This window comes from Salvelinus namaycush, chromosome 23, assembly GCF_016432855.1.
Source record: "Salvelinus namaycush isolate Seneca chromosome 23, SaNama_1.0, whole genome shotgun sequence".
NCBI classification, from domain to species: domain Eukaryota; kingdom Metazoa; phylum Chordata; class Actinopteri; order Salmoniformes; family Salmonidae; genus Salvelinus; species Salvelinus namaycush.
Genome location: NC_052329.1, coordinates 13911693 through 13919470, shown reverse-complemented (window position 1 = coordinate 13919470; position 7778 = coordinate 13911693). Strand labels below are relative to the sequence as shown.

The 7778-nt window shown below is 46.8% G+C and overlaps 1 protein-coding gene across 1 annotated transcript in view; it reads right to left on the bottom strand.

Annotated features, from left to right (window-relative positions):
* LOC120018973 (roundabout homolog 1-like) overlaps positions 1 to 7778 on the bottom strand; it is a 415988-nt gene that overhangs the window by 105507 nt on the left and 302703 nt on the right. The gene's annotated exons all lie outside the window — the stretch shown is intronic.

Below are 7778 nucleotides of genomic sequence, written 5' to 3'. Positions count from 1 at the left end.
GTGGTCTGGTAGAGAGACAGTGAGAGTATTGACTGTGTGGTCTGGTAGAGAGACAGTGAGAGTATTGACTGTGTGGTCTGGTAGAGAGAGACAGTGAGAGTATTGACTGTGTGGTCTGGTAGAGAGACAGTGAGAGTATTGACTGTGTGGTCTGGTAGAGAGACAGTGAGAGTATTGACTGTGTGGTCTGGTAGAGAGACAGTGATAGTATTGACTGTGTGGTCTGGTAGAGAGACAGTGAGAGTATTGACTGTGTGGTCTAGTAGAGAGACAGTGAGAGTATTGACTGTGTGGTCTGGTAGAGAGACAGTGATAGTATTGACTGTGTGGTCTGGTAGAGAGAGACAGTGAGAGTATTGACTGTGTGGTCTAGTAGAGAGAGACAGTGAGAGTATTGACTGTGTGGTCTGGTAGAGAGACAGTGATAGTATTGACTGTGTGGTCTGGTAGAGAGAGACAGTGAGAGTATTGACTGTGTGGTCTAGTAGAGAGAGACAGTGAGAGTATTGACTGTGTGGTCTGGTAGAGAGAGACAGTGAGAGTATTGACTGTGTGGTCTGGTAGAGAGACAGTGAGAGTATTGACTGTGTGGTCTGGTAGAGAGACAGTGAGAGTATTGACTGTGTGGTCTGGTAGAGAGACAGTGAGAGTATTGACTGTGTGGTCTGGTAGAGAGACAGTGAGAGTATTGACTGTGTGATCTGGTAGAGAGACAGTAGGAGTATTGACTGTGTGGTCTGGTAGAGAGACAGTGAGAGTATTGACTGTGTGGTCTGGTAGAGAGACAGTGAGAGTATTGACTGTGTGGTCTAGTAGAGAGAGACAGTGAGAGTATTGACTGTGTGGTCTGGTAGAGAGACAGTGAGAGTATTGACTGTGTGGTCTGGTAGAGAGACAGTGAGAGTATTGACTGTGTGGTCTAGTAGAGAGAGACAGTGAGAGTATTGACTGTGTGGTCTGGTAGAGAGACAGTGATAGTATTGACTGTGTGGTCTGGTAGAGAGACAGTGAGAGTATTGACTGTGTGGTCTGGTAGAGAGACAGTGAGAGTATTGACTGTGTGGTCTAGTAGAGAGAGACAGTGAGAGTATTGACTGTGTGGTCTGGTAGAGAGACAGTGAGAGTATTGACTGTGTGGTCTGGTAGAGAGACAGTGATAGTATTGACTGTGTGGTCTGGTAGAGAGAGACAGTGAGAGTATTGACTGTGTGGTCTGGTAGAGAGACAGTGATAGTATTGACTGTGTGGTCTGGTAGAGAGACAGTGATAGTATTGACTGTGTGGTCTGGTAGAGAGACAGTGAGAGTATTGACTGTGTGGTCTGGTAGAGAGACAGTGAGAGTATTGACTGTGTGGTCTGGTAGAGAGGCAGTGAGAGTATTGACTGTGTGGTCTGGTAGAGAGACAGTGAGAGTATTGACTGTGTGGTCTGGTAGAGAGAGACAGTGAGAGTATTGACTGTGTGGTCTGGTAGAGAGACAGTGAGAGTATTGACTGTGTGGTCTGGTAGAGAGACAGTGAGAGTATTGACTGTGTGGTCTGGTAGAGAGACAGTGAGAGTATTGACTGTGTGGTCTGGTAGAGAGACAGTGAGAGTATTGACTGTGTGGTCTGGTAGAGAGACAGTGAGAGTATTGACTGTGTGGTCTGGTAGAGAGAGACAGTGAGAGTATTGACTGTGTGGTCTAGTAGAGAGAGACAGTGAGAGTATTGACTGTGTGGTCTGGTAGAGAGACAGTGAGAGTATTGACTGTGTGGTCTGGTAGAGAGAGACAGTGAGAGTATTGACTGTGTGGTCTGGTAGAGAGACAGTGAGAGTATTGACTGTGTGGTCTGGTAGAGAGACAGTGAGAGTATTGACTGTGTGGTCTGGTAGAGAGACAGTGATAGTATTGACTGTGTGGTCTGGTAGAGAGACAGTGAGAGTATTGACTGTGTGGTCTGGTAGAGAGACAGTGAGAGTATTGACTGTGTGGTCTGGTAGAGAGAGACAGTGAGAGTATTGACTGTGTGGTCTGGTAGAGAGACAGTGAGAGTATTGACTGTGTGGTCTGGTAGAGAGAGACAGTGAGAGTATTGACTGTGTGGTCTGGTAGAGAGACAGTGAGAGTATTGACTGTGTGGTCTGGTAGAGAGACAGTGAGAGTATTGACTGTGTGGTCTGGTAGAGAGACAGTGAGAGTATTGACTGTGTGGTCTGGTAGAGAGACAGTGAGAGTATTGACTGTGTGGTCTGGTAGAGAGACAGTGAGAGTATTGACTGTGTGGTCTGGTAGAGAGACAGTGAGAGTATTGACTGTGTGGTCTGGTAGAGAGACAGTGAGAGTATTGACTGTGTGGTCTGGTAGAGAGAGACAGTGAGAGTATTGACTGTGTGGTCTGGTAGAGAGACAGTGATAGTATTGACTGTGTGGTCTAGTAGAGAGGCAGTGAGAGTATTGACTGTGTGGTCTGGTAGAGAGACAGTGAGAGTATTGACTGTGTGGTCTGGTAGAGAGACAGTGAGAGTATTGACTGTGTGGTCTGGTAGAGAGAGACAGTGAGAGTATTGACTGTGTGGTCTGGTAGAGAGACAGTGAGAGTATTGACTGTGTGGTCTGGTAGAGAGACATTGAGAGTATTGACTGTGTGGTCTGGTAGAGAGACAGTGAGAGTATTGACTGTGTGGTCTGGTAGAGAGAGACAGTGATAGTATTGACTGTGTGGTCTGGTAGAGAGGCAGTGAGAGTATTGACTGTGTGGTCTGGTAGAGAGACAGTGAGAGTATTGACTGTGTGGTCTGGCGTCTAACAGCTTGTTCTGGGTCTACAGTATATCATCACCCTGCTTACTTATTAATATGAGAACAGCTGATTAGGAGAAGGCTCTGCTGTGCACATTGTAGTGGGTGTATGACGTAGGTTCCCCTTTCTAACTCTCTCTGGTAGTTTAAGCAGCACTTCTCCCATTCCAGTCCCTTTCCATGGGTTGTTAGTAAAGCCACTCTTGGGGCTTCCATTCCATTCAAGTCCTTTCCACAAATAAATCACAACTAATGGCAAAATGACCAGCGAAGAGAAGCACACTAGTCCCCTGCATTGTTTTAGCAGTGATTCTAGAATACAGTATTCCCATTCTAATGGTGAGTATCCACGATGGGTGTTAACAAAACACAAACACCACCACAGAACCATAATGTCTATATCTGATATCTCAGTACAAATACTTTACCTAATGACTAAAGCTACACATTCTCATCTGGTGTAGATGAATGGTTTTACAATGAAACAGTAAATCTAACCAAGCCAATGGCCTGGCCATTTATGTGTTTCTTACGTCAATAAATGGAATATTTGACTTGACGTGTTTATAAGTCCAGAGGAGGTGTTACAGACAGGCAAACACAAGTGTAAAACAATAATTCACTGATTAAGTTAGTAATGAGAGCAGAGCTGAGAGAAAGAAAGAATAGCTCTGGGCGCCACGGCACAATGCTGACATTGTTCACTGAGGATCTGGCCATGAGAGGTGTGAAGAAAAAAACATGTCTGTCCATTCTGGAATGAATGGGCCAAACAAACCAGCACATAACTCTTTTAAGATTTCACTTAAGAGTCGTGAAAAATTATTTAAACACTTTCGATTCAAGCAAAAACTACTAAAATTAATATACTGTTCACATAACAGACTGTAATCACAAAAATATTGAATCATGTTTCAGGCTACAGCTCGCAATACTGTGATGCTGTGAACTTTCCTTCTCGTTCCAAGCCATGTATAAATGGCCCTTCAGTACCCTCATCTGGGAGTTACTGGCAGAGCATTGAATTATCAGAACATTTACATTAATTCCACATAGGAGCAGACAATCTGATTTACTCCAGTGTGACACACCGTCTGAGCCAACCATTCACTACCACTGAAATTAAACCAGCGGCAACTGTCTAAGAAATCTTATGCAACGCATCAGCAACCTTCCTATCCTGACTGTTGTTAAAAAACATGTTACTTGTGCCTTAATCTATCCCTTAGGGTTTCTTCCCCCCATCTTGTCGTCCCCAGTGATCTGATGGGACACACATGATTCTAGAATCGATAACACGTATGACAGATCAGTCATTTCATGTGCTAGATCTCCTGACAAGCATAAAGCCGGTTACAAATACGACATGATGAAATCTGCCACTGTTCTGCTTCTCTTTCTCTCTCTCTCTTTCATTTGCTATCTACTCCTGTTTTGCCCTATTCAGACCTACAATTACCCAGCTTTTCATTCCTTAAGCTTGCCCATGTCCTGCAATTAGGAGCATATCATTTCCTGGCTTGGACAGTAGCCTGCTTGTCTTTAATTAGCCATCCTCCCTCCTTCCCTCCATCAGTGTCCAGGACCTCCCTGGTCTCTCTGCCATCCGAGCTGGCCTCACCATGTCCCTGGCCAGACTGACTGGAGATCAGAGATCAGTGCCGGAGGCTCTGTGACTCACTCTCCACACTAAATTAAGCTTGGTATGGAGAGCTACGGCTAAGGTTTTTTTATTTATATATATAACTACAGTCTAGAGTTTTCCTGATGGTATTATATGGTAAGGAAGAACTGGCTGTATGGAGGGCGTCATCGAGAGGTCAGAAAGGGCTTGGTAAAATGAGGACCGTATCTTCAACCATTAACACTTTGATCCTATTGGCACAAACAAACCACAGTCACACATATGTTGATTTCATTACTTGTTATTTTTTGTGAGATACCTTACCTCATCCTGCATGCCTCCTCTAATACAGGGTCTTACCTCATCCTGCATGCCTCCTCTAATACAGGGTCTCACCTCATCCTGCATGCTTCCTCTAATACAGGGTTTCACCTCATCCTGCATGCCTCCTCTAATACAGGGTCTTACCTCATCCTGCATGCCTCCTCTAATACAGGGTCTCACCTCATCCTGCATGCTTCCTCTAATACAGGGTCTCACCTCATCCTGCATGCTTCCTCTAATACAGGGTCTCACCTCATCCTGCATACTTCCTCTAATACAGGGTCTCACCTCATCCTGCATGCCTCCTCTAATACAGGGTCTCACCTCATCCTGCATGCCTCCTCTAATACAGGGTCTTACCTCATCCTGCATGCCTCCTCTAATACAGGGTCTTACCTCATCCTGCATGCTTCCTCTAATACAGGGTCTCACCTCATCCTGCATGCCTCCTCTAATACAGGGTCTCACCTCATCTTGCATGCTTCCTCTAATACAGGGTCTTACCTCATCCTGCATGCTTCCTCTAATACAGGGTCTCACCTCATCCTGCATGCTTCCTCTAATACAGGGTCTTACCTCATCCTGCATGCTTCATCTAATACAGGGTCTCACCTCATCCTGCATGCCTCCTCTAATACAGGGTCTCACCTCATCCTGCATGCCTCCTCTAATACAGGGTCTCACCTCATCCTGCATGCTTCCTCTAATACAGGGTCTTACCTCATCCTGCATGCCTCCTCTAATACAGGGTCTTACCTCATCCTGCATGCTTCCTCTAATAAAGGGTCTCACCTTATCCTGCATGCTTCCTCTAATACAGGGTCTCACCTCATCCTGCATGCCTCCTCTAATACAGGGTCTTACCTCATCCTGCATGCCTCCTCTAATACAGGGTCTCACCTCATCCTGCATGCCTCCTCTAATACAGGGTCTCACCTCATCCTGCATGCTTCCTCTAATACAGGGTCTTACCTCATCCTGAATGCCTCCTCTAATACAGGGTCTCACCTCATCCTGCATGCCTCCTCTAATACAGGGTCTCACCTCATCCTGCATGCCTCCTCTAATACAGGGTCTTACCTCATCCTGCATGCCTCCTCTAATACAGGGTCTTACCTTATCCTGCATGCCTCCTCTAATACAGGGTCTCACCTCATCCTGCATGCCTCCTCTAATACAGGGTCTTACCTCATCCTGCATGCTTCCTCTAATACAGGGTCTCACCTCATCCTGCATGCCTCCTCTAATACAGGGTCTCACCTCATCCTGCATGCCTCCTCTAATACAGGGTCTTACCTCATCCTGCATGCTTCCTCTAATACAGGGTCTCACCTCATCCTGCATACCTCCTCTAATACAGGGTCTCACCTCATCCTGCATGCCTCCTCTAATACAGGGTCTCACCTCATCCTGCATGCTTCCTCTAATACAGGGTCTCACCTCATCCTGCATGCCTCCTCTAATACACGGTCTCACCTCATCCTGCATACTTCCTCTAATACAGGGTCTCACCTCATCCTGCATACTTCCTCTAATACAGGGTCTCACCTCATCCTGCATGCTTCCTCTAATACAGGGTCTCGCCTCATCCTGCATGCCTCCTCTAATACAGGGTCTCACCTCATCCTGCATACTTCCTCTAATACAGGGTCTCACCTCATCCTGCATGCCTCCTCTAATACAGGGTCTTACCTCATCCTGCATGCTTCCTCTAATACAGGGTCTCACCTCATCCTGCATGCCTCCTCTAATACAGGGTCTCACCTCATCCTGCATACTTCCTCTAATACAGGGTCTCACCTCATCCTGCATACTTCCTCTAATACAGGGTCTCACCTCATCCTGCATGCCTCCTCTAATACAGGGTCTTACCTCATCCTGCATGCTTCCTCTAATACAGGGTCTCACCTCATCCTGCATACAGGGTCTCACCTCATCCTGCATGCCTCCTCTAATACAGGGTCTCACCTCATCCTGCATGCTTCCTCTAATACAGGGTCTCACCTCATCCTGCATACTTCCTCTAATACAGGGTCTCACCTCATCCTGCATGCTTCCTCTAATACAGGGTCTCGCCTCATCCTGCATGCCTCCTCTAATACAGGGTCTCACCTCATCCTGCATACTTCCTCTAATACAGGGTCTCACCTCATCCTGCATGCCTCCTCTAATACAGGGTCTTACCTCATCCTGCATGCTTCCTCTAATACAGGGTCTCACCTCATCCTGCATGCCTCCTCTAATACAGGGTCTCACCTCATCCTGCATACTTCCTCTAATACAGGGTCTCACCTCATCCTGCATACTTCCTCTAATACAGGGTCTCACCTCATCCTGCATGCCTCCTCTAATACAGGGTCTTACCTCATCCTGCATGCTTCCTCTAATACAGGGTCTCACCTCATCCTGCATACTTCCTCTAATACAGGTCTCACCTCATCCTGCATGCCTCCTCTAATACAGGGTCTCACCTCATCCTGCATGCCTCCTCTAATACAGGGTCTCACCTCATCCTGCATACTTCCTCTAATACATGTATAGCATTTGCGATAAGATGCTGCTTATGAGGTCATACAGAATAGAAGGGTCAAATTCAAATGTCCAGTCTCTTCATAGCACTCAAGGACTGCTGGGAATACAATTTTACACATCTGACCTCACCATACAAACATTTACCCCCCCCCCCCCCCCCCCACACACACACACCCCCCCTCCACCCCCTATCTACCTCACCCAGCCTCAATTCCCATCTTGTTCTGCTCCAGTGTTGCGTCACTTCAACCCCTTAATATACACCTCCCCACCCTCCTAACCCCATCCCCCATCCCCTGTGCACTGAACCACCTTCTATCCCCTCCCCCTCTCCTCCTCCTCCCCCTGCTCCCCAATATTCCCATTACCCTGTTGTTAAATGACCCCAGTGTTCCCCCTGCGTGGCTCCCAGGAGGGTTTAGAGCTGGGGGGATCCAGCCCCCCTTGTTCTACTGAATGACTCCTTTCTGAGTGTTCACACTCTGTGACCAGCTGCTTTCTATTCTCACTGTGTTA